This window comes from Passer domesticus, chromosome 9 (assembly GCF_036417665.1).
Source record: "Passer domesticus isolate bPasDom1 chromosome 9, bPasDom1.hap1, whole genome shotgun sequence".
Taxonomy (NCBI): Eukaryota; Metazoa; Chordata; class Aves; order Passeriformes; family Passeridae; genus Passer; species Passer domesticus.
The window spans coordinates 5,336,310-5,364,205 of record NC_087482.1 but is presented as its reverse complement, the minus strand read 5'-3'; positions in this window follow the sequence as shown (position 1 = coordinate 5,364,205).

The window sequence follows — 27,896 nt, the reverse complement described above, 5'->3', positions numbered from 1 at the left end:
CTCATCAGCCATCCCCAAGCCATGTCCAACATCCCTGCCACAGCTGCATTTTCAGCTTGTTGCTAGGGACATACTGCCACCACCCTGAACAGGAGCCTCTGTCCCCAAAGTGCTGGCCCTGGTGTCTTTTGCAGTGAGTAAGGGAGTGAGGGAAGCCATGACAAACATTAGCAATGTCCGTTGCTTTTACTGTGCCCAACTTGGACATTTCCAGAAAGACTGTCCTCACCTTCCTGTTGGGCAATTTATTAACTATGTTCCACCTCCTAGGCCTCCTCCTTTCCAACAGCCCTATCAGCCCACATACAACTTTCAGCAGCAATATTATCAGCCAATCCAGGGAAACGCTTGGCAGAGCGCGGGGCCACACCGCGCTACAACAGCAAATTACCGGCCTTGCCTGCAAAGCCCACCTCAGCTGCCAGCCATCCAGGAGTCCCCCGCCCCAACAGGCTCCTCGCAGAGGACCGCAGTCATGCGGACGGTCTCCGGTTCTTCCGCAGAACCCGGAACTTTCCCCCAAGCCTCCGACCAGTGTTAGTAAGTTCTGTCCATCTACTTTTCCCCGACGAAGATCTAGTTTGAGTTCCAGCTGGGTACCTTGAGCCCCCTTTCCACCCTCAACCAACTACAGTCCTGCTGTTTGGGGACAGTGAACACACTCCAGATCAGGTAAGTATATTACCAGAAGTTGTGACTGTAAATCCAGGCAATGAAATTACTGTGTCAGTTGTTTGTTACAATCCACCATTTACATTGTTGAAATTTGCACCTTTTGCACAAATGTTAATTTTAACCGGCCAGGATTCAGAGGTTGAACCCGATTCAAATTTTGATGCGTTTGCATGTCACTAGATTTGTAAAGACAAACCCCTGATTGATTCTTGTATTTCCAAAAATGGGAAATGCATTGAACTTCGTCTCATGGCTGACACAGGAGTGGACGTTACTATCCTCCCCAGGGCAAAGTGGCCCCGCGACTGGGCACTGGTGTCCCCTTGTGGCACAATCTCCGGTGTTGGTGGAGCTGTCAATCCCATGCAAAGTCCTCATCTTGTAAGCGTAGAGGGGCCTGAGGGGCAAGTCTCCACCATCTGACCATTTGTCGTGTCATCCAATATCTCCCTATTTGGCAGGGATGTTTTATCCCAGTGAGGTGCCTGCCTTTATATCCCTGACCCCAAGTGGGATTTTTGGCATGGGCCACTGCAGAGCGAATTTCCCCACCACTGAATTGGAAAACCGATGTTCCGATGTGGGTGGATCAGTGGCCCCTCCCATCAGACAAATTAAATGCGCTCATCGAATCAGTCAAGGAGCAAGAACAACTCGGGCAATTAGTTACATCAACTAGCCCGTGAAATACCTCAGATTTTGTCATCCGAAAGCTTGGCAAAAGCAGTTGGCGTCTGCTCCAAGACCTTCAAAAAATTAATGAGGTTATTGAGGATATGGTCCCCTTCAGCCTGGCCTCCCCTCCCCTTCTATGCTTCCCCACGATTGGCAGCTTGCTGTCCTTACTATCAAGGACTGCTTCTTTAACATCCCACTTTACCCAGGAGATGCCCTCAGATTTGCATTTTCAGTACCATCTCTGAACAGAAGTGAGACTTTTAAAAGGTATCAATGGGTATCAATCCTCAAGGATTGAAAAACTGCCCCGTGTTATGCCAAATGTAGGTTGCTCAGGTTTTATCACCTGTCGGGAATCAGTTTCCTGAAGCTATCATAGTCCATTACATGGATGACATACTTATTTGTGCTGCCACCAAAAGTTACCTTAGTGCCGCTCTCGAAAAGACTGTTTCTACTATTGAGAAAGCAGGTTTTGTAATTGCTCAGGACAAAATACAAATGTCAGCACTGTGGACATACCTTGGGTATCTCATCACTGGGAGAACTGTAACACCACAGATTTTTTCTGTAAATGAACAGCCACAGGCTCTAGAGCACATTCAACGCATTTGTGGGATCATCACTTGGGTCCGGCCTTTGCTCGGCTTGACAAGGCAAGAGCTGGCTCCACTGTTCTCCTTGCTGAAGAAAGACACCGACCCCACAGCCCCACGGACCCTGACACCAGAGGCAGAGGAAACATTGCAGAAAGTAGCAGAGGCAATGAGGACACGACAGGCTGAACAGGTCAGAAAAAACCTTCCGATTGAATTTGTCATCCTGGGAAAGTGCCCACACTTTCATGGGCTCCTATTTCAGTGGGACACAACACAGAAAGACCCACTCATCATACTCGAGTGGTTGTTTCTCCCACATCAGCCTGCGAAAACAGTGTATACACCATCAGAGTTGCTAGCAAAATTAATTGCCAAAAGTCACCATCGCCTCTGAAGCCCCGTAGGCTGTGATCCCTCATGCATTTACCTGCCTTTGAAGTTAGGTCAATTGGACGCCTTATTAAAAACAAATGAAAACATCCAAATTGCTTTAGATAGCTATCTCGGGAAAGTCTCAATTCACTACCCAAAGCACAAATTATTCAAAGATTCGTTCCATGTAGTTCCAAAAACTTTCCAAAGTCATCTTCCTATTAAAGGCGCTGTCACAGTGTTCACTGATGGGGCTGGCAGGTCCCACAGATTGGTATTTACCTGGAAAGACATGAACACTCAAAAGTGGGAATCTGATGTTCAGACCATCGAAGGTTCCCCCCAGATTGCGGAGCTTTTTGCAGTTGTGAGGGCCTTCAGGATATTCCAGCAACCATTTAACTTAGTGACTGATTCATCTTATGTTGCCGGGATAGCTGATGGAGCAGAGCATGCTCTGCTCAAAGACGTGCAAAACAAACAGCTGTTTTCCTTGCTTTCAGAATTAATCTGGCTCATCTCTCATCGAGAGCAACCCTATCATATTCTACATGTAAGATCCCACACTGACATGCCTGGCTTCCTTACTGAGGGGAACCAGAGGGCAGATGCATTGGCAATGACAGTCACCACCACAATTACTTCACCAACTTTACCTGACATTTTTAAACAAGCACAATTGAGCCTCCTGTTCTACCACCAAAACATGCCAGCCCTGGCACGTCAGTTGAAATTGTCACAAGAACAAGCCCGTGCCATTGTAGCCACATGTCCAAATTGCCAATCCCATGCCCTTCCAACAGTATTAACAGGTATCAGTCCTAGGGGACTGAATGCATTTGACCTGTGGCAGTCAGACATTACTCATTACCCATGTTTTGGGAAATTAAAATATATTCACGTATGTATACATACATTTTCTGGTGCAATCTTTGCATCTCTGCATGTAGGTGAAAAAAAGATGTCACCAAGCACTTTTACATGGCCTTTGCTACCCTAGGAGTTCCAAAAAAGATTAAGACAGATAATGAACCAAGTTACACCTCCAAAGCATTTCAAAATTTTCTCTCAGCTTGGGGAAATCCCCATCCCACCGGCATTCCTCGCAACCCTCAGGGACAATCAATAATAGAAGGCACACACAAAGAAATTAACAACCTGTTAGGTTTACAAAAAGATTCTGCCCTTTTAATGACACCTCAAGAAAGACTCTGCAAAGCACTATATGTGCTCACTTTTCTTAACTGCCATTCAAAAGAGCCAAATCCTCCAATCCTTTGGCATTTGCATAACAACACATTTGCCCATCTCAAAGAACGCCCACCTGTGCTCATCAGAGACCCCGAGTCCCACCAAATTAAAGGTCCTTTTCCACTAATAACCTGGGGCCAAGGGTACGTGTGCGTTTCAACAGAAACAGGGCCGAACTGGATTCCAGGCCACTTTGTCAAAACCTACCAGGATGCAAATCAGCCTGCTGACCCACCCAGGAAAAGCCAAGCTGCATCTGATCAGCCAGACACCGCAGCAGATGCAGTCGCTTGGAAGCATCGGAAGAAGAAGACCAGAATTCCCAAAATTGTAGCACGAACTCTCATCACAAAAAAATATTTTCCCCTCTCATACCTTGCTGCAGAACCCCTCCTTTCCTCCCCAACTATCCCTATCCCTTTTCCCACATACCTTGCCCCCAACCCATCCCACAAGTCCCCACGCCTCTCTTTCCTGCTTGTGTCCTACGATTATTAGAAAAGGGGGAGGGTGAGGAGAGTGACTGAAAGAGTGTACAGAAATTTAATGTCATATGTTTCTCTTGCTATTTGCTACAGCAAAATCACCCTGGAAGGCCACCCGGGAAAGAATGAAATTCAAACAAGTGCTTTTCACTGCAATCACCATTCTGCTCCATCCGTGGATAGCAGAAGGGTGGATGGTGCAACAACCGACAGAAAATGTATGGCAGAATCTGGCGAAAACTCTGAAACAAGATCTGCTTGTCAATGGGCAGCGTGGACAATCCTCTATCTACGTGCCTGGTGGGAATGCCTCTGTTGCAAAAAGATTATCCATATGCGGGGAAGAAACCAAATCCGGTTGACACCTGGGACACCTGGACAAAGATTTTACTACATGCCAGACAAGAGCCTCAGGAGTTAGATCTCTTGGGCTCTGCTCCAGCTGCATACTGTGTTAGGTTTTTCTATCTACAAAACACACCCATTTGGCATGACTCTGCAGTCTCAGGCACAATAACTCAGAAAGATGTAACACCTAATAGCAGAAAGTATAATTCAGCCACATGGTGCAACTATACCTCTAGCACACCATCTGAGTCCAGCGATGTTCCCAGAGTATCACCGAGAGGCGTGTTTCTTATCTGCGGTGACAGAGTGTGGGCAGGGATCCCATCAAAGATCAAAGGAGGTCCCTGCAGCCTCGAACAGCTGACTGTCCTCACCCCAAACACATCACAAATTATAAATTGGCAGAATCAAGAACGATTGGCATCAAAAAGAAATCTTACAGTCAATTCGACCCAAATTGCGATGACAAAATTTATAATTGGAGCGAATCCAAAAGAGTCTCTGCATCCATTTTTCTACCTTGGTACGCAGCTGCAAAGGCTCTTGGTGAAATTTCCCACCTGGGGTGTTGGCTCAGCCGTCAGGCCAAAGCTGCCTCCGCAGCCCTGTCAGATCTGCTCACGGAAGAAGAAACCACCAGGCACGCCACCCTACAAAATAGAGCTGACATTGATTTTCTCCTTCTTGCGCACGGTCACAGCTGTCAGGACTTTGCTGGTCTGTGCTGTTTTAATTTAACATCTAAAAGCACCTCCATACATGCCAGCATTCAGCAAATTCGAAACCAAGTGCAAGACCTCATGACGGAGACCAGAGACATCAATGTAGTAGGTAAAGCACTCACACAGTGGGGAATCCCCAGGTGGCTTGTATCAATTCTCAAAAATTTGGTGTGGATTTAAGTTGTCATTTTCATGATAATGGTTGCACTGAGTTGTTTGAAAAGAGTAATAGAAAAGTCACTTGGAAAAATTTATTTAATAAAGAAAGAAGGGGGAGATGTGGGGGTCATGGGTGAGAAAGCTATCTCAGGAATGCCCTGGGAAAGCACCATTGTCTAAGTCAGGGAAAATTCATTCCTTTCCCATGGTTCGAATGCTGTACTCCCTTTCCCATCCCACTCATCCTGTACCCTTTGTATCTTTCATTAGTTACTCCTGTGAAAATTTTCCCCTCCCATCCCCCTCCATGTAGCTGTGCACAAAATCTGTAACTTTCCCCAGAGATCTCGAACTCGCCCTGGTATCCCTCTGCTGGTGTTACCATCCCTGCTGTCCCTTCGACTCACTGTGTGTCCCTCAGCCTACCCTCCATGTTTTCCTATCCTTTTTGGACCCTGCAATAAATCAGTTGAAATTATCCAGGACTCAAGCTGCCCTCCTTCTATCTGGTAAAGAGAAACATCTAGCCTGGGTCGAGCGGGTGAAAATCCTGACCCCGGCAACCTTGTTCTTATCAATTTCTGTGACATCACACACAGTCCTTAAACACACACAGCCATCACCTATATACACTAGTACCGTTTCTTGGTTGGTATCTGGGTGGATCTCAAAGTGGCAAATGCCTTGGTCATTGTCAAGGCATATGTCTTGAGCACTAATCACATTACTGTCACAGACGAATCCCTGTTGTTCTTGAGCAATGTAATGTTCCAAGTTTACGGTTTGCCATCTCCCCTGGATTTTCCAAGCCCATACCCTGTATTCTGAGGGGTATAATGCTGGCTGCTCGTGACTGAGCCCTAAGGCAGCAACGGCGTGAATAGCGTGAACTGTGCCATTATGTAGAGTGAGCACGAAGACTGGAGCTGTGTTAGTGGAGGGATTATATGTAAAATTACCATGGTCCACCAAGACTGGAAATCTTTCTCAATGTCTGTAGCACTGCCCCAGACCACCTTTAGCACTTCAGTGGGAAAGACTCCTTCACTTCCTTCTCTTATGATTAAAGCAGCTGTTGACTGTACCCATAATTGTGTTTGCATATAGCTGAGGGCTGAAGATATGTTATCCTGTGCCCCCATTAATGTGTCTGCTAGCAAGCTATGGTCTTGATCTTCAATATCTCTCCATTTCAGCAGCACCCTCGAGACTTGCCATTGACTATTTCCCAATGCCAAAAGAGATGACTGTAAAGGCTGTTTTAATTTTATTGGATGGCTAGCTGCTACAGCTAATTTGTTCATTAATATTTCTGAGTCAATCCTATTCAAAACCCCTAGCCCAGTCCCTAACATCTTGGTTAAATCCCTTTGCATTCTGTCTCTGAAGTGTGCGTGTTTTTGTAGCCATCTTGTCCATCCCTTGAAGGATGACCTTATGAAGGGGGAACAAGGTGGCTGAACTGTCGAGATAGTAGTTTGCATTAACAGTTCGAAATGTCATAATCCTGGATTAAATAACTGTTGTTGTTGACCCGTATTCCTTATTATGTGTGGGCCAATTTCATAAACTCTAGGTTCAAGCTTAAATGGCGTATTTTGGGTTTGTGCTTGAGTGCTGGGGTGGGTTGTAACAGGCTTAGCTATAGCATTTATTTTAAATTTGAAAGACAGCCCAATAGTGTTGCAGGCCCAGAGGCAAACCATGTTGACAGTTTGTCTTAATGTGAAGTTGTGCCAACAGTCCAATTCATTTGGACGATTGCAAATCTTCCAGTGCTTATTTACACTGATTTGGGTTGCTTTACTATAGGTAGTCCCAATAATCATTCTACACCCTATCTTAATTACCTCCCCCATGGTCCCTTGAAGTGACCACAACCTCTGTTTCTGCCACTGCAGCGTTTTTTATATTTACTTTTTGCACATGACCACAGTTGTTAGGTTTAAACCTTTTAAATGGGAAGGTTTACCCATGGATCCGGTCTATTGAGTAAGGGCTTGGGACCAAGGCCATTCAGCATTGTTCTGGCTAGGAGTACTTTCTAATTTTTGGATTACAGCAATGATTGTAAACAACACTTCAGCACAAATCCCCACCCACCATGATGCATTCATTTTGTGCGGGTAAGTTTCAGTTTCAGTTTACCATCACCCGGTGTTATTCTCCAAGGGGCTTCTGGAGCTTTCTTAACACGGCTGTGGTGGATCCAAGCACTTTGTTCCTTAGTCTTGATTGCAGTGAAGGTAGTAAGGAGCACTTGGTATGGTCCCTCCCATTGTGGTTCCAGGGCCTTCTCTGTAAGAGACTTAACATATACATAGTCTCCAGCCTGCACATCATGTACTGATGCATCGAGCCCTGTACCCCGAGTACCGGGGGTACCTCCAGTCGGTCATGCTCCACTGGCTCCCCTTGGTTTCCACTGAGGAAGGAGGCTGGATTGACAATATTAGTCACCACAATGTCCACAGCATCTTGCTCCACCATAATAGCTTGGTATCTCAGAAATCGTTGTGGGAAAAGCCAATGTCCGCCTTTCACCTCCAGCACTGCAGACACCGTGTGAGACACTGGCACAGTCATTTTGTGACCCAGGGTGAATTTACTTGCCTCTTGGATATTCAGTACGACTCCTGCAGCAGCTCTGAGGCATCCAGGCCAGTCTTTAGCTGCTGCATCCAATTGCTTAGAGAAGTAAGCAACTGGTCTCCGGTATGGGCCAAGGTCCTGTGCTAATATTCCCAAGACCATTCCTTGCTTCTCATTGGAGAACAAGAGGAAAGGCTTACTCACGTCTGGCAATCCCAGAGCTGGAGCTGACATGAGGGCTTTCTTCAGCTGGTGGAAGGCCTGCATAGCTTCCTTTGTCCATTGGATTTCCCTGCTTTCAGTTGCAATAAGTTCATATAAGGGCTTAACAAACAGTCCATAGTAACAGATCCATAACCTGCACCACCTCGTCATCGCCAGGAAAGTTCCTAGTTCTTTTGCAGTCTGAGGTTTTGGGGTCTGGCATATTGCCTCCTTCCAGCTTTGGCCCAGGGTACATTGTCCAGTACTGACTTTGTATCCCAGATAAGTTAATGTCTGTTTTACTGCTTGAGCCTTTTTCTTTGATACCCGGTACCCTTGGAGTCCCAGAAAGTTCAAGAGGCTTACCGTCCAGGCCACGCATGCTTCACTCGTCCGTGTGGCTATGAGGATGTCATCTTTGTAGCAGCTTCGCTTCCTCTGGAGGGGCTTCCCAGGCCTCTAATTCCTTTGCAAGTTGTTCTCCAAACAAAGTGGGTGAGTTTTTAAATCCCTGTGGGGGTACTGTCCATGTAAGTTGAATTCTTTGCCCACTTTTAGGACTTTCCCATTCAAATGCAAAAATTTTCTGGCTGGCTAGGTGGATAGGAAGGCAGAAGAAGGCGTCTTTTAAACCTGAAATGGTAAACCAAGTTAGTTCAGGTGTTAAGCAATTTAATATCGTGTAGGGATTGGCCACCACAGGATACAGATCCTCAGTTATCTTGTTCATGGCTTGCAGATCGTGTACTAACCTGTATGACTCATCAGGTTTGCTGGCTGGTAGGATAGGGGCATTAAAATCAGATTGACATTCTTTTAATAATACTAGATGCAAAAAGTTCTCAATTACTGGGCTAATTCCTTCCTTATCTTCCTTCCTCAGGGGATACTGTTTAACTCTGACAGATTGCATTCCCTCTTTTAGTCTGATCTGAACAGGCGGAGCATTTTTTGCTCTCCCTGATACATCAGAGGCCCATACCCCAGGGAACACCTGATTCTTTACATCTTCATCGATTTCAGTTTCCCTTGTGACTTGACTAGTGGTTAATATCAAACTCAATATTTCTACATACTCTTGATCATTTCCCTCCAGAGTAATTTCCCCATTTTTGAATGCAATAGTTGGCGGTCATTGTCCCAGCAAATCTCTGTCCAGAAGTTGCTCAGGGGAGTTGGGCATATATAGAAATTTGTGGATCCCCCACTTTTTTCCCAGTTTGTATTTTAGTGACCTAAAGAAAAATGCCTTTTCAGTTTGGCCAGTCGCTCCCGTAACTGTAGCATAATCATCCCCTACGGGCATCAAGGCTGTATTTAGAAGCGAGTACCTTGCCCCAGGAAGGTACTCGCTTTTAAAGGTTGACTAGGAATTTCCCTTCTTTTTCCATTTCTCCCAGCTTTAGTTTGACAACCAGAGAGCCTGCTGGGGTAGTCTCCTCCAGTCCCCTTTAATCCTCTTGCACATGGGCAACCACCCCTCCTCTCCTTTGATTCCCTTCACCATTCTCTTTCTGCTCTGGACAGTCCTTCTTCCAATGGCTCTGTTTCTTACAGTTTGCACATTGATTTCTGCCGGATCGAGGAGGGCCTTGCCTGGGTGCTCCCTGCCCGCTTTCACGTCTTTCTTTCCATTCCTCCTGCACTATTGCTATTAAGTTTTTCATCCCTTGTTTATCCCCTTCTTCTCTGTTGCTAAAGACTCTCCAAGCCTCCACCAATAAAGTTTCTAAATTCCGTATATCTTCTTCTCAGACTTTTTAGAGTTTGCACCAAATATCCCCCTTGGACTGTCCCAAAAATAGATTAATTAGTTGTTGTATCCCTCTCGGGTTTCCTGCAGTCAGGATGACCCTCCCCGAGGGTTCTTTTTTCCCAGCCTGACGGTGGAAGAAAGAGTCGGAATTCTTCAGCTCTGGTTCACAAGGTTGTTTATTGTCTCTTATCTAAACCATTCTTTTTCAGAACTGCAGAGGTCTGATCTGCAGGTCTGTCATGGGCACGCTGCCCGCCCCTGGGCTGGTGTCTACATTTTATACGAGGAATTACATGTACTTTATTTGTCATTATTTTTCAATACCTATCACCTCTGTTAGACTGTCTACTTCTAGTCTAAACCAATCCAAATGTGCCACCATCACCAAGAAGATGGAAGCTAGGAAGAAGAAGGAAGAAAAATAGGACAACGCCCAAATCCCTCCATCTTGCCTCCTAGATCCTCTCTAGTAAAATCCCTGAAATTCCACTTTTCACCCTAGGATTAATTCATTATCACTCTACTTAAACTTCCGTGACTTGTGATTCTTCATACAACGGTTGGTAATTTGCTCCATGGGTTAAGATCAAAATCCCAAGTGTATTTGTCCTCTGGTTCGGGATGCTATTGGGCTGCCTAGAGGGGTTGGAGCTGGTGTCTTCTCCAAAGGTGGAGGAGGAGGAGTAGGAGGAATAGTGGAAGAGGTTGACTAGGTGGTGTAGGTGGTGTAGATGGAGCCCCTCCCAAGTCTCTAGCCTTTCCCCCCTGCCCTCCCAAGTGAAGGCTAAATAGGTCAGCTAGATCTTGTTCTTGTTCCTCTAGTGCTGTGCGATAAACTTTATCTGTCCTGCTGCATCTCTGTCTTATGCTACAGGCCGAGCAGCCCCATTTCAGTTCTCCCATTTTGCTTCTGTTTTCTCCTTCAAGAGCCAAAACGAGGGGGTCAGAGGGGGCTCTGATGCCACAGTCCCTTTGCCAATCAGGGTTATTTTGGAGGGAGGAAAAACATATCACAATAAGAAACCTCCTTCCATTTCCTTCCCTCTATGGAAACAACATTAGCTGTAACAGGGTATTCTATTCCAATGTACCTGTAGGAGGCCACCTTGCCCCATCCTCCAGGTGATATAATTGCCACCAATGGGAGCAATATATAATTAGGCTTTTTTAAAATTTTGCCTGCCCCCTTTGCCTGCTATTTCTCTCCAGTGTGCTAAGACACACCCTAATGGGCTGGCTTTAGGTACTTCCTTACTCTGCCTCGTTCCCATGATGTCTTTTTAGAGCAAGCTTTAGTTTACTCATTTCCAAATGTCCAGATGTGAGTCTCAAATCAAAACTCCTTTTTTCCCCTTCTTCTGAGTTATTTTTAAAAAGTAATAATTAATCAAATAATCAATGTACAGAAATATTTATAACCCATTTAACAATCAATAATACTTCAAATAATTAAATGTTATTAACATTAAATAGAAATTAATTTAATAATTAATATATAACAATCCACCATTAACTTTTACTTGTTTGTTGTTTTCTTAGTCTCACACAAAGTTACAAACTCCTAAGGGTACAATCCAAACCACTGGGGAGAAAAGAAAAGAAAAAAAATTCCTTAATCCTTCCTTTTGATACAGCTGTGCCACTCCTTTATCTTTTCCCAGTCCTCTTCAAAGATGTCTTCCCATGTCTCAGGGTCTAGGTGACTTTTTCCACAGATTAAATTCACTATTTCACACCTTGCATGTACCTCTTGGTTATAGTATCTTGGCAGTTCAGGGGTACATGCACGGCATGCAGGTCTCTGTCTATATGAAACACAATACCACCTCCTCTGACACTTTCTGCACTGAAGGAGAACCCAAGCTGTGTGCCAGTCTGGCTCCCAGTGAAAAGCTGTCAGTCTGCACACAAAACAGGGAATCACCCCTTCAAGCCCCCAGGTCAAGGCGTTTCTAAGCACTCTTTCAGCTGCGGGGTGTTCCCAGTCAAAGGCTCGATAGCAACGTGTTGAACGGCAGTATATTCCTCCCAAGAACACTCTGTCTCTCCCTCCGTCCTCCCATTCTATGACTACCCAGCACCTGACGGATGAAGAGACTGACTGGGTTCAAGCTGAAACCACCTGCGTAGAGCATGTCTCGGAGGCCGGGCTCTCCCAGCCCAGGCTTGAAGTTAGGCAGCCACCGTGGGCAAATCACCTCTGGCTTGCGTTATGAATAAATTGTTATCTATTTTTTTTCAGATTGCAGAGTTAAAACAAGTTGGACCAGTTGCTGTTAAGTTAGCTTCATTGTTAAGAGTTCTTCTTCAATTACCTGTTAATGGTTGGTGATTAACCATTGTCCCCCTGAGGCTTGCCAGGGAGGGACGCCGGGACCCTACGAGTACCAGGAGAATGGGAGTGGCATCAGAGCGAGTATGCAGATGGCAAATGCATTGCACCAAATTTTGCAGTTTTCCAGGAAAACCCCTAAAAACAATGAGCCAACATAGAACTATGGGTACGTAGGTGATGTCTAAGGATGGGAGCATAGTCCAGTGCCTGCTTGGATCCTTTTTGCTTCTCACCCTAACCGGAAAGAATGTTGACTAGAGAGAGGAACCAAGGTGATGGACCAAAAAGGTGGAATCTCCTAATCTCTGGTGAGGATGGAATCCCCAGCTCTGCCTGCAGACCAGCAGACAAAGCTGCATCACCCTCCTCCTCTGTGCCACTTCTGGGAGCAACGGCGGCGTGGGCATGATCCGTCGATTGCTCTCAACCTGAGCTGATCCTTTTAAATAACGGCGTTAAAGAGGAGAAAGATCTCCTGCCCATTTATTTCAGCTTGTAGAAAAAAAAAAAAAAAAAAAACACAAAAAGCAGCAAAACCCTTAATGCAAAGGCTCTCCTAGTAACAGCTGTCAAGACTGAAGGGCAGTGTTATCGCACTGCAAACACTTAACTCTTAGCCCAGGCGGGCTTGCTGGCTGCCTTCAGGTGGTTCCTGCCCCTTACCAACCAGTGGCGCTTGCTTGCAAATGCCGACTTGTACCGTGCTCCTGCTAGCTGTGCTATCAGCTAGCGGTGTTCAAAGCAACCCTACAAACCGCGGCTGATGCCCCGAGTGCCTGCCAGCCGTGCTGTTGGCCCGCTGCCCCGAGAGCAATTTGGCAAGCCCCGGCTCATGGCCCTGCACCGCGCTGGCCCCGCTCGTTGGAGCCGCCCTGCACCACGCATGTGCTACCGGCCAGGGGCTACCTGCGCTGGGCATGAGCTCCTTGCTCTCCCAGGCGCTGCCGACTGGCCGCTGCTGTCCCGGCTTTGCGCCGCCTCTGCCCGCCGCGCCGACCTGCGCCACGCTCATGGCGACCCGGCGCCCTTGAAATGTTCTTTGAAAAACCACAGTTACCAGAGAAACTAAACCAAGACCTCACTCCCCGCAGCGTGTTTCACCGTTCACTCACACCCACACACACACGCAAGCACGCCCGTCCAGACGTGATAACCATACACAATCACAGTTCAAACCAACGCTCCGCCAGCTGCTCTGTCAGCTGGGGACCCCCCACCACCGGCCTCTCCCCGGCAGACGATTGCAGCAAACTGCTTGTGCAAAACTGCACACAAAGGCGTCTCTTGTGCGACTTATCAGTAGCCAACCCTAAAAAAAGGAAAGGAATACATACCACTTCTGTCCATCAGCTTGGAGACAGAGGAGCTCCTTAGTCTAGGTTTCCTGAATTCCCTGGTCTTCTCCTGGTCTTATGAGTAAAAAAGTTATCTGTAGCTATGATATTTTATTAAAAATCCTTTTCTAGGATTTTTCCCCTCCTGAGGAGCTGAGGGCCCCAGGAAAGAAATGCAAACAATAACTATCTGCTGCTGTGGAATGCAACAGGTGCATCTTCCATTGCTCCATGTGGATTGTTTTCACTTGATGACCAATCACAGCCAACTGTGTTGAGCCTGTGAGCAGTCACAAGATTTTTGTTATGCATTCCATTCTGTTCTTCTTCTTTGTAGCCTTCTGGTCATTTTTTCCTCTCTGTTGTTTTAGTACAGTTTTACTGTAGTATTTTAATAGAATATATAATAAATCAGCCTTCTGAAATGGAGTCAAGCCTCGTGTCTCCACACCTGGGGTGTTCGCCCCAGCAAATTATGCATTTTTTTTAAGGCTGCAAAGTTAAACAGGTTGGGCCAGTTGTTGTGAGTTGAAATGTTGACTATTTGTTGTTGATAGCTTCATGTAGCAATCACCTCTTGTTAATAGTTTTTCTTCAATTACCTGTTAATGGTTAGAAATCAAGCGCAATTGTCCCCCTGCTGCTTCCCCAGAGCCTGCAGATAGCAGGGTGGGGGGGTGACATCAGAGCTAGTATGCAGATGAGAATGCATTTCACCAAAGTTTGCAATTTTCCAGGAAAAAAACTCCTAAAAACAACAAGCCAACATGGAATTATGAAACCTAAGTAATGTCTAAAGGTGAGGAACTTAATCCTTAGTATCTGCTAAAATCCTTTTCACTTTTCACCCTAACCTGAAAGGATGTCAGCTAGAAAGAGGATCTGGAATGTTAGACCAAAAAAGCAGAATTCCCACTACTCCCTCGAGGACGGAAGCCCCAGCTCTGCCTGCATACCAGCGGACACAGCTGCATCATCCTCTTCCTCCGTGCCACTCCTGGGAGCAGCGGGGGTGCGGGTGACCTGTCGTTTCCCACAACCTGAGCTGAATTTTTTTAATAAAGGCATTAAAAAGGAGAAAGATCTCCGGCCCTATTTATGACACTGGTATTGTCCTTCATAGCAAGAAGCTTCAGAAATTTGCATTTTCCTATGCCCTTTGTACCATGGCAGAGGTTTCTTAAGTAAAAGGTTAAAATTCAACACATAATTCTACAATTTAATATTTAAATGCTTAGTCCATATATTGCTAACTTAATTGAACCCGCCCAAAAACCTCCATTTCATCAGCAGGCCCGGCCTGGCTTCTGCCTGCCCACACCGTGGGCATCCACGGCTCCTCCTGGGCATGGAGCTCAGTCAGTGCTGGTGCTGGGTGGGCTTTGCTGCTGCTGCCACCTGGACACTGGGGTGACCACTTGTCCTAGGTTGCAGTGTAAAGATGTATTCTAATGCCATCCTCAAGAGCTGCTGAAACCAGGAGGGGCATTGTTTCTTCCTTATCTCCTGTTAATGGGCCCATCAATGTCTTGCCACATGACTCAGAGATAACTCGCTCCCAGAGCCATTTCTGTTTCATGGCTAATCAAGGACCCACAGCATGAGGCAGAATGATATCAGCCCACTGTGAGATGCTCTGCCCATGGGGGAGGAGCTAAGCATCCCCAGCTGGATATAATCTGGGTTTTGGGACACAACAAGCAGTCTTTCCACTGGATTCCCAGAGGAACCGCCGCCCTTACCCACTGCTTTTCCAGAGGATGAGAGCTACCAGATTGTTTCTACAGGATCACCACTTCCACAAATCCATTTCGTCTGGACTGCTACCACCACCCTAACTAGCAGGGTGTCAGCAGGCTGTATTCTGAGCCTGTCAGTGGTTTTTTTTTTGTATCATTGCATGTGTTTTGATTTTTTTCCCTTTTTCTAATAAATTGTATTTCTGACTTGGAGTCTCTCACTGGTTTTGCTTTCCAACCAGAACAAAGATCCTTCTCTTTATTTAAACAGAAGAATGGGCCATTGCCTACCCTGCAAGCGGGGGGGGTGGGGTGGGGTGGGGTGTCACCTTCAGTGATTCCTAGAGGGCAAGGCCGGGGGGCTCAGGGGCAGAGGAAGGGATGTGTTGGTCTGAGGAGGGGCTGGAAGGTGCTGGGCTGGTCCTAGGGTCCCTAGAGGTACTCGAGTTGGCTGGGATGGGACAGATGGAGAGAAAAAAAGGGATGAAGGCAGCTTGGGGAGGCCCATGGGGAGAGCAGGTGGCAGTGGGATCTATGGGGTAAAAGGAGGTTCCCTCGTAGACTGTTGTTCTGGGGTCCTCTTCACAGAAGACTTGAGAGGGCTGTCCAGGCCGTTCCTGCTGCTGGAGGAGCTGCTCACGCTGTCTGGGTGTCAGGTGCAGCCACCGTCTTCCAACTCCTGTCCCGAGGTGCTCCTGTGCAGAGAGGAGGTGGCTGAGGCCCCAGCTGCCAGTGGCGCACAGGGACCCTCGTGCACAGCAGGGCCCAGAGCTGGCAAGGCTCCCCAGCATGGCTGGAGCTGCTGGCACAGCTGGGCCCAGCTGGACAGCTGCCCCTCAAGGCCCCGGCCAGCAGGGCACGGCTCTGGGCAGGGTCCCTGGCCAGGAGCGGGCCCCAGAGCACCTCTGCCTTTCAAGGGCAACCTCGGCCCTGCTCTTTCTCCTCCCCACCTGCCTCTGCCTCTGCCCCGTGCCCCTGGGGCTGCTCTTGGCCAGGCAGCCTCAGTGGGAGCCAGCACTGGCTGCAGCCCCAGCGGGGCCCCCAGGACAAGGCCCAGCAATTGAGAGGCCAATGGAAGCACTGGGCAGCAGCAGAACCCTCAGCAGAGTTATTTGGACAATCATGGGCTGGCCACAACTCCACTGCAGCCTCAATGGGAATGCTCCCTGTCCATGCTGGACTTTGAAAAGAAGCTGTTGGAGGGGGCGGGCAATAAAACACTCACTGTTTTCTGTTCCAGGAATACCAGATTCCAAAGCAGCAGAATAGGAAGACAAGCTCGAAATAAAGCATGCCTGCCAGAAACCCTAGCCAGCAGCCTGTTCCCTGACAGAAGCCCCTTCCGAGGCCATCCTGGGCATCGGGAACAGGTCTTGTGGTGCCGGCTGCATCTGTGGGAGCAATGGGGAGCGTGAGCCCGTGCTGTGCTGCACTGCTGAGCTGGCAGCACGGTGAATACGGGCAGGACGTTCTCTGTTTCCCCCAGAGCTGGGGCCTGCAGGCACCTTGCCGGCCCTTGGCACAGGCTGTGCCAGCCAACAAAGCCCAGCAGGCCGGGAGGAGAGCCCGGGGGCAGCGCAGCTGCTTGGGCAGTGGCTGCTGCCAGGGACACGGGCCAAAGCCATCCCTGAGCAGCCACTGCCAGCCCTGGCCCTCCCTGCCCCGTGACAGCTCCCCCAGCCCCAGGGGACAGGCTCAGGCCCTGTCAGGACCCAGCGCAGCCCCTGCCCAGTCGGGAGCCAGGGCTGGCTCTGGCCCTGGGCTGGCGGCAGGGCTCCCGCTCGGGGCTGCTCCTGTGCCTCGGGCCTCTGGGCACTCAGGGCCAGCTCCGCAGCGGCTGCAGCGCCAGGGACGTTGCTGCACCAGTCCCATTTCCTCGGGGCTCTGAACCAGCTCCAGAGGCCTGGAAGCCGAGGCGCCTCCAGCTTTGGCTGCTGCCAGGCCGGGCAAGGGCAGGCCCTGGGGGAAGAGCTGCTGCCACACAGCCCCGGCCAGGGCTGAGCCTGGCACAGCAATTACCTGCTGTGCCTGTGCCCGTGTCTGGCATCGCCTTCCTTCCTGCAGCAGGGGCTGCCAATGAGCCACTGCTTCTCCCTGAGTGTTCCTCCTCCTGAACAGCCTTTTGGTCCATCACTTGAAAAAGGAAAAAAGAGACAACTGGATCAAATGGAAACATTCCCACTGGGGATGTGTCATCTTCATCAGGAAATGCTTGTCAAAGTCACGGGTAAAGATCAGGAAAAAGCCCAGGTAATTGGGGCTAGGCCAGTGCACTCCCATGAGCAAACAGCTACACCACCTGATCTTCTCAGAGACTGGGAAATGGCAGGGGATCTCAGGCCCACAGTACAGTTGAGGCACCCTATCAGCTGATGCCAAATTCCATCCTGCAGAGGCTGGGCAGAAGCTGCAGCCAGGCCAGGATGGGAAACAGCCCTGCAAGACGTCCAAGCAGCAGCGGGGCAGCGAGGCTGTCATGGATCCCTTCCCACTGTGGTGGGCACGGCGTGTCCAGATGTGCAGCCAAAGCCCCCAGCTGCTGAGTCCCAGGGGAAGCATGAGGGAAATGCACCCACCTTGTCCTCCGGGTGCTTCCTTCTGTGTTTCTCTCAGGAATTCATCTGCCTCATGAGACATTTTGGCTGCAGTATCTTGGGTCTTCCCTTTTGGAGGACCTTAAGAAAAAGTAGTTCCATTTCCCAGGAATGGGTCCCACAAAAGCGGGGCTCAGCCTGTGTGGTTAGCAGGGACACACTACTCACCCCTGCCATGGGAGCTGGGTTGGGGCCAAGCATCCAGCCCTGGAGCTTGAGAAGTCCTCCCTGCAGACACACCTGTAACTCAACAGCCACAGAAGCTTCTGCCATCTCTGCTGATCTGTACGGGCACCACTGAGCCGCAGGAGCGGTGAGGGGATTGTGCAGGGCGAGGGCACACACATGCATGGTTCTGTGCTGGCACCTGCAGCGCTGCCTCCCTGGCCCAGCTTTGGGCTCTGAGCTGGCAGCTCTCCCAGGGGAAAGGCCTTGACCTACCCTCAGCATCTCCCACAGCCTCAGTCCTGGATGTGGTGCCTTCACCGGCAGGTTCAGCTGCAAAGAAAGGCAGGACAGAAGAGCTCCTGTGGCACTGCAGGAGATCCTCAGGCTGCCCACAAGGCTCAGCCCCGGGGCACAGCCCTGGGCCCGGCCCCTTCCCTCTCTGCTCTTCTCTGTGACTGCACAGAGCACACGGAAGGACACACTGGCATTGCACACAGGAGGAAGACTGACAACTAAATGCTCCTTCCTCCCAATGACAGTGATCCTGTGGGACCCCTCAGGGATCCAGAAGGGAGCAGGGCAAGGTTTCCGGATTCTTTCAACCTTAAGTTTATGTTAAGGGAATTGGTTAATAAGTGAGCTTTTGTTGAACTGATCCTGATTATTCTCTCAGGAAAGGCAGAATGAAAACTTACCTCCAGCATCCTCCAGGAACTTCAAACCATGCTTCATGAGGACTTCCTGAAAACCCATGTCACGATTCCAGGCTAGAAGGGAGCAGAGATGAGAACCATTTCCATGATGTGCTGGGATCCCCTTCTGCCACAGGGAACTGGGCAATGCAGGGGTGTTGGGTAAGGCTGTGGGAGCCAGATGGGAATGGACATGGCCAAAGCTGCACAGGGGCCTGGGGAGCTCTGGGCTGGGTCCTGGTCACTCTCCAACCTCATTGCAGGCCGTGTGCATCCCTGGAAGGGTGGCTGGAGTAGCCCAGGGCCCGTGGGGTCTCTCTCCCTCCCACAGAGGAAACCCTCCCTAAAGCCCGGGGCAAAACCATCCCCAGCGCTTCCCAGGGAGCAGGGAGCGCTGTTCCGGGAAAGGGCAGCCAGGCTGCCGGCTCACCTGCTCGCCGCGGCTGCAGCAGAGCAGCCTGTGCAGCCCTGGCAGGCAGGGCCACGGCCAGGAGCAGCAGGAGTAGGAGGCGCAGAGCAAGGGCCATGCTGCCTTGTCCTCCGCCAGTCCCGCAGCTCTTGCTGCCACCGCTGTCCCGACACCGCTGTCCCAATGTCAGCACCGCTGCTGCCACCGCCGCTGCTGCCGCAACAGTTGTGCTCAGGGACTGACTGCTGGGTCCTTGTGCTGCTGTGCAACCACGGGGCTGTGGCACCTCTGGCACCTCTGTGACCTCAGGGCCTGCTGAGAGCTCAGCCTGCTGTGACCCCGGAGCCCTGCTGTGACCTCATGGCCTCAGCTGTACCCCCAGAGTGTGCGCCCGTCTGCATGAATGGACTGCCCTGACTGTAAATGTTTTGCTTCATCAAAGGGCCATTGCTCAGCAAAACCTTTCTTTTGCCTGCTGACATTGCTGGTCAGGCTGCGTCCCTCAAGATGCTCTTGATTGTTGCAGTTCAAATTTATTTTATTGATTTCATTTTAAGTCTTGTTTAAGGGCTCTGTTGTGCCCCCGTTTTTTTCCTGAGTTGGTTCACCTGTGGGTTTTACCCTCCCTCCAAACTGTCCCTGGTGTCCTTCCCCACCCCTTGTTTCAGCTCTTTCCCTGCCTGTCAAGGCAACCCAGCCCCTTGGCTCCCCAACCTTTGGGCCAATCTCTGACTGCAACTCCCCTTTGGAATTCCCCTACTCCTGGAAGCCCCATTGGCCCTTGTGACCCATCCTCTCCACCCTCCTACCCCAATTGGCCCCAGACACTTGATGTAATCCCCTCACTCCTCTCCTGAGCATTCCCTATTGGTTCATTGTTTGCATCCACCCCATGACTTGTATGTGTACAAAACCCCTTGGGCAGTACAGCTAGGGGCTTTTCATCCTGTTCTCTTCACCTGGACTAAGCTGTTCCTTGAAGAACCTGAAGACGGGACGCCTCCTCCTTTCTCCTGTGCGTCGTCCCTGTCGTGGCTTGTGTCTGGCACTGGAGAGCAAGTGGCACTAAAGGTTCTGCCTCTGGTAAATGCCCATAGCGAGGCAGTTCCCGACTCCTGCCGTAGTGCCGGAGTTGTAAGAGCTAGCCCAGGTTCCAGCACTCACTTCACTAATGTACCGAATGCCCCTTCTTCAGTGCCTGCTCTGGTGCTCTGCCATCTCACACAGCAGAGTGTGATTCACATACTGCAGCCCAGAGGTAGGTTGTTGCAACATTGAAATGGGTGTGGTTGGCAGGATGGCTGGGCATAAATCACTACAGAACTAAAGCAAATGTGTGCACTGTCCCAGGCTGGACTTGAATAGGCACAGGAATTGTGGAAAGATGAGGACAAGATAGCAGAGAACAATGGAAACACCAGCTGAAAAGGAGGACATGCTGAAGGAGTTATTTGTGCACATTTGGGGGTATATTTTCCTTGGGTGCAAAGCAAAATCAAAAGCTTCTAAATGCCCAAAAGATGAGAACTGTGTGTGGTAAATAGATATGATTCATGCTGACAAAATTGAAACAGTAATCAATATTGATAATTAATATTTGGAAATAAAAAACCAGTTAAAGGAGTCATGCCAAGCAAGAAAGGGAGAGGAGGGGTCCACCCCCAACCTTCTCCTGCAGATGTTCAGAACAGGAAGAAGCAAGAGATAACTATGACTAAATTTCCTTGGAAGAGAGGAGAATTTGGTTAGACACCAGGCAAATGTTGATTATATGAGATTCACTGCTTTAATGTTAGAACACAGTATTGGCTTATACTGTAGCAGCTTGGTGCGCATGTGTAATCCAAAAGGTGAACTCCAGGACTCCATGGAGGAAGAGGAGAGGCCTTCCTCAAAGAAGATCCCCAAAGAGTGGTACAACTTACTTAAAGAAGTGTGGAGCATGCGTGGGGAAGGTGATGATGAGGGCAGTGATACAAGTGTGACGAATCGAAAATGGGAGGAGATGGTAATGACATGCAGCATAAAAAGGGGAATTTGGGCTTGACACGCTAGTACGTGAGGTGACGGGGGTCCAAAAGCCCTGCACCCGTACCCCACGCATACCCCGCGAGGTTATTTTTGCTTATACGCTATTATCAGAAACAAATTATTCATAATTTAAAGCAAATTATATTGTCAATATTTTGAGTGTATTCAATTGTATATATATTAAGCTACATAATTAAAATTGCTGTTACATTTCATTTTGTTTGGGTTTGTTCTTTCCGTTTTTTTGATTGGATAATTGGGCAAATATAACATGTGGAATGTCCTCCACAGCAGAGTGTCAGACCCCTGGATCTTTTTAAACAATTTTATCAAGGTGGAGCTGTGGCGGCTTCAGCTGGTGCCTCTGGGGGACCTTGAACAAAGAACCCCTGAGCTTTTCTACCCTCCCAGGTGAAGTGTGATAATCTCAGGTCTTCCTGCTGTGTCCGAGTGCCGGGCCACTGGCTGGCACCACAGGTCCCCAGACCCTCTGCTGAGGCATCCCTCTCCTACAGTCAAGTTTAGTCTGTCACATTTGGCTTTTCTCTCTGATCCACCACCAGGACCAAAGATCACATGGTCCTGAGGATGTAAAAATGCCTGTTCCTTCTGGAACATTGCTGTTGTGTGACAGCCGTGCAGGCAGAGCGGGAGAGCGGGCAGCTGTAGGGATACTGACTCGTTTCCCTGGTGCCAGCCGTGCTGCATCCATCGAGCTGCTGGGTGTTGGTGCTCGTTGGGACGCGGCCCGGCCCGGCACCACGGGAGTTAGGAAGGGTCTTGAAGGAATCCCCACGCGTTAAAGCAGACGATTTAGCCTGGGATTTTAAGTTGTTTCTCAGTTAACCTTGTAAAAGGCCAAAACAAGTCTCCTATGAATTCTGTCCCTGTCAAGGTCAGTTCTGCCCCGAAAGCCCGTCAGCATTCTCAGGGCAGTGGCAGGAGCCGGGTGCTGGCCCGGAGCCCCGCTGGCCGGGGAGAGCGCGGCCCAGAGCGAGCCCCTGCTGCCCGGGATGGCCACAGGCCCGGGGGAGCCAGGCAGGCAACGCCAGGGCCCTGTCCAGGGCTCCTGGGGCTCCTCTGGCATCTGTTCCGTCCCCTCAGGCGCTGAGCGGTGCCCGTCCCGTGGGGCTGTCTGTGCCCGGCCCCAAAAGAGGCAGGGCCGGGGCTGTGGCCCCTGGGCTGGCGGTGCCGCCTGCCCAGCGCTCAGCACTGCCCGTGCCGTGCCGGTGCAGCGTGACCCGGCGGGGCAGCTCCGCCTCGGCGCCTCGCCACTGCCATCCCGGCACGGCGGCTGGCCCTGGGCCGTGGCAGCCCCGAGCTGCACGGGCCCGGGAGGGACTGTTGGAGGTCCCCGTCCCCTGCGTGCCTCAGCAGACACTCCAGCCCCACTGCATGCAGCAGGAGGGACACAAAGCACCTGCACGCTTACGAGAGTCCACAGCCCTTTCTACATGTGAAATGAGACCCCAGAACCATGACATGTGCCTCAGGAGAGATCCCAGCACCCTGCACACCTTGGGAGAGATCCCAAACCCTCTGCATGCCTCACACAGGATTCCAAATCCCTTGCATGACTTGAAGTGGACCCCAGTGCCCTCCATGCCTCAGAGGAAACCTAAAATATCCCTGGGTGTGCCGCAAGGGACCCCATCCCCTCATGCACCTTAGGGGGACTCCAAAGCCCCCACGTGCCTTACAGGGAAGTCCAGGCCAGCTACGCCGAGTGTTTTGACCTGGAAATCAAGCCTGGTTGCACCTGGGTTGTTGTGTCTCTGGGGCTGCTCACCAGCTCTGTCGAACCTCAAGGCCACACAGCCCTTCCCTTCCCTTCCCTTCCCTTCCCTTCCCTTCCCTTCCCTTCCCTTCCCTTCCCTTCCCTTCCCTTCCCTTCCCTTCCCTTCCCTTCCCTTCCCTTCCCTTCCCTTCCCTTCCCTTCCCTTCCCTTCCCTTCCCTTCCCTTCCCTTCCCTTCCCTTCCCTTCCCTTCCCTTCCTTCTGGCCCTGGCTGAGAGCAGCAGACCCTGTGCAGCACCCTGCATTGGTGATGGCCCATCAATTAGGTCCTATCCAGTGTGTGTTAATTAGGGAGGAGCTTTGTTTTGCCTGCTGACATTGCTGGTCAGGCTGTGTCCCTGGAGATACTCTTGATGGCTTCCCTCTTTTCCTGGCCATGGCACTGGAGGAGGTCTGGGCCCAGATGATCCCACGGAAGGAAATGTCCCTCAGCCCAGGGACGCTCAGCATGGGCTGCCCCATCCCCTCGGGGCCCCACCGCTGGTCACAGTGAAGCCATCTGCAGAATAAATAGACTCCACTGTCGCCCTGGTTTTTAATGTTCTTCTAAGCCTTCTGATGTTTACATTCTTGTAGCAAACTTTCCCAAACACTTTATGTAAATAACTTATTGTTTTGCATTCTTTTCTGCAGAGGAGAAATTTGATGGACTGTTGGTTTGTCCAGTGTCATTGGAGAGGTGGCACTTTCACCCTCCAATCCACTGTCACTTTTGGAAATATGTAAATGTTGGAGTCAGAAATTCAACTGCCTTCTTTTTTACCTTGGAGAGATGCGTGTCTGCGTTGTTTTATTTCATGTCCTATAGCGGCACTCCACAACCTGATGTAGTTGTGAAGTGGGTATGCGTGTCAGGGCCTGGCACAAGCGAGACGGCTCTCGTGAAAACTTGTGCCCCGAGCCCTGGACTGAGCCACATCTTTGTTCACAAACATGTTCCATATGCAATACCTTACACAATCTCGTCATGCACATTCAACCCCTGGCCCCGCCTGTCCTCCCCTCACATGGCGATTAGATCCACGGCCTTCTGGGCACGTGTTGTTTCCTGTGGTGGTCACACTGGGGTCTTTGGTGGTCTCTGAGGTCGAAGGCTGTGGTCTTGCTCATGACTGAACTTTTGAACTTTTCTCCTTTGTGCATGCACTGTGGTCCCCTGGTGCTTATCTGAGTAGGTCTGTTGGTTTGGATCAGCTTGGAGACAGAGGAGCTCCTTAGTCTAGGCTTCCTGCATTCCCTGGTCTTCTCCTGGTGTTATGAGTAAAACAGTTATCTGTAGCTATGATATTTTATTAAAAATCCTTTCCTGGGATTTTTCCCCTCATGAGGAGCTGAGGGCCTCAGGAAAGAAATGTAAACAATAACTGTCTGCTGCTGTGGAATGCAACAGGTGCATCTTCCATTGGTCCATGTGGATTGTTTTCACTTGATGACCAATCACAGCCAACTGTGTTGAGCCTGTGAGCGGCCCAAAACCTCCATTTCATCAGCAGCCCCGGCCTGGCTTCTGCCTGCCCACACCGTGGGCATCCACAGCTCCTCCTGGGCATGGAGCTCAGTCAGTGCTGGGGCTGGGTGGGCTTTGCTGCTGCTGCCACCTGGACACTGGGGTGACCGCTTGTCCTGGGTTGCAGTGTAAAGATGTATTCTAATGCCATCCTCAAGAGCTGCTGAAACCAGGAGGGGCATTGTTTCTTCCTTATCTCCTGTTAATGGGCCCATCAATGTCTTGCCACATGACTCAGAGATAACTCCCTCCCAGAGCCATTTCTGTTTAGTGGCTAATCAAGGACCCACAGCATGAGGCAGAATGATACCAGCCCACTGTGAGATGCTCTGCCCATGGGGGAGGAGCTAAGCATCCCCAGCTGGATATAATCTGGGTTTTGGGACACAACAAGCAGTCTTTCCACTGGATTCCCAGAGGAACCGCCGCCCTTACCCACTGCTTTTCCAGAGGATGAGAGCTACCAGATTGTTTCTACAGGATCACCACTTCCACAAGTCCATTTCATGTGGACTGCTACCACCACCCTAACTAGCAGGGTGTCAGCAGGCTGTATTCTGAGCCTGTCAGTGGTTTTTCTTTTGTATCATTGCATGTATTTTGGGATTTTTTCCCTTTTCCTAATAAATTGTATTTCTGACTTGGAGTCTCTCACTGGTTTTGCTTTCAAACCACAACACAGATCCTTCTCTTTATTTCAACAGAGGAATGGGCCATTGCCTACTCTGCAAGCGGGGGGCGGGGGGGGAGGGTGGGGTGGGGTGGGGTGTCACCTTCAGTGCTGCCTAGAGGGCAAGGCCAGGGGGCTCAGGGGCAGAGGAAGGGATGTGTTTGTCTGAGGAGGGGCTGGAAGGTGCTGGGCTGGTCCTGGGGTCTCTAGAGGAACTCGGGTTGGCTGGGATGGGACAGATGGAGAGAAAAAAAGGGATGAAGGCAGCTTGGGGAGGCCCATGGGGAGAGCAGGTGGCAGTGGGATCTACGGGGCAATAAGAGGCTTCCTCGTAGTTGGTTGTTCTGGGGTCCTCTTCACAGAAGACTTGAGAGGGCTGTCCGGGCCGTTCCTGCTGCTGGAGGAGCTGCTCACGCTGTCTGGGTGTCAGGTGCAGCCACCGTCTTCCAACTCCTGTCCCGAGGTGCTCCTGTGAAGAGAGGAGGAGGCTGAGGCCCCAGCTGCCAGTGGCACACAGGGACCCTCGTGCACAGCAGGGCCCAGAGCTGGCAAGGCTCCCCAGCATGGCTGGAGCTGCTGGCACAGCTGGGCCCAGCTGGACAGCTGCCCCTCAAGGCCCCGGAAAGCAGGGACGGCTCTGGGCAGGGTCCCTGGCCAGGAGCGGGCCCCAGAGCGCCTCTGCCTTTCAAGGGCAACCTCGGCCCTGCTCTTTCTCCTCCCCACCTGCCTCTGCCTCTGCCCCGTGCCCCTGGGGCTGCTCTTGGCCAGGCAGCCTCAGTGGGAGCCAGCTCTGGCTGCAGCCCCAGCGGGGCCCCCAGGACAAGGCCCAGCAATTGAGGGGCCAATGGAAGCACTGAGCAGCAGCAGAACCCTCAGCAGAGTTATTTGGACAATCATGGACTGGCCACAACTCCACTGCAGCCTCAATGGGAATGTTCCCTGACCATGTTAGACTTTCAAAAGAAGCTGTTTGAGGGGGAGAGCAACAAAACACTCACTGTTTTCTGTTCCAGGAATACCAGATTCCAAAGCAGCACAACATGAAAACAAGCTCCAAACAAAGCACGCCTGCCAGTAACCCTAGCCAGCAGCCGGTTCCCTGACAGAAGCCCCTTCCGAGGCCATCCTGGGCATTGCGAACAGATCTTGTGGTGCCGGCTGCATCTGTGGGAGCGATGGGGAGCGTGAGCCCGTGCTGTGCTGCACTGCAGAGCTGGCAGCACGGTGGATACGGGCAGGACGTACTCTGTTTCCCCCAGAGCTGGGGCCTGCAGGCACCTTGCCGGCCCTTGGCACAGGCTGTGCCAGCCAACAAAGCCCAGCAGGCCGGGAGGAGAGCCCGGGGGCAGCGCAGCTGCTTGGGCAGTGGCTGCTGCCAGGGACACGGGCCAAAGCCATCCCTGAGCAGCCACTGCCACCCCTGGCCCTCCCTGCCCCGTGACAGCTCCCCCAGCCCCAGGGGACAGGCTCAGGCCCTGTCAGGAGCCTGTCGGGAGCCAGGGCTGGCTCTGGCCCTGGGCTGGCGGCAGGGCTCCCGCTCGGGGCTGCTCCTGTGCCTTGGGCCTCTGGGCACTCAGGGCCAGCTCCGCAGCAGCTGCAGCGCCAGGGACGTTGCTGCACCAGTCCCGTTTCCCCGGGGCTCTGAACCAGCTCCAGAGGCCTGGAAGCCGAGGCGCCTCCAGCTTTGGCTGCTGCCGGGCCGGGCAAGGGCAGGCCCTGGGGGAAGAGCTGTTGCCACACAGCCCCGGCCAGGGCTGAGCCCAGCACAGCAATTACCTGCTGTGCCTGTGCCCGTGTCTGGCATTGCCTTCCTTCCTGCAGCTCGAGTTGCCAATGAGCCACTGCTTCTCCCTGGGTGCTCCTCCTTCTGCACAGCCTTTTGGTCCATCACTTGAACAAGGGAAAAAGGGTCAACTGGATCAAATGGAAACACTCCCCACTGGGGAGGTGGCACCTTCATGAGGCAATGCTTGTCTAAGTCACAGGTAAAGATCAGGAAAAAGCCCAGGTAATTGGGGCTCGGCCAGTGCACTCCCATGAGCAAACAGCTACACCGCCTGATCTTCTCAGAGACTGGGAAATGGCAGGGGATCTCAGGCCCACGGTACAGTTGGGGCACCCTATCAGCTAATGCCAAATTCCATCCTGCAGAGGCTGGGGAGGAATTGCAGCAAGGCCAGGCTGGGAAACAGCCCTGCAGGGCGTGAAAGCAGCAGCGGGGCAGCAAGGCTGCCATGGATCCCTTCCTGCTGTGCCGGGCACGGCGTGTCCAGATGTGCAGCCAAAGCCCCCGGCTGCTGAGTCCCAGGGGAAGCATGAGGGAAACGCACCCACCTTGTCCTCGGGGTGCTTCCTTCTGTGTTTGTCTCAGGAATTCATCTGCCTCATGAGACGTTTTGGCTGCAGTATCTTGGGTCTTTACTTTTGGAGGACCCTAAGAGAAAGTAGTTCCATTTCCCAGGAATGGATCCCACAAAAGCGGGGCTCAGCCTGTGGGGTCAGCAGGGACACACTACTCACCCCTGCCATGGGAGCTGGGTTGGGGCCAAGCATCCAGCCCTAGAGCTTGAGAAGTCCTCCCTGCAGACACACCTGTAACTCAACAGCCACAGAAGCTTCTGCCATCTCTGCTGATCTGCACGGGCACCACTGAGCCGCAGCAGCAGTGAGGGGATCGTGCAGGGTGCGGGCACACACATGCATGGTTCTCTGCTGGCACCTGCAGCAATGCCTCCCTGGCCGAGCTTTGGGCTCTGAGCTGGCAGCTCTCCCAGGGGGAA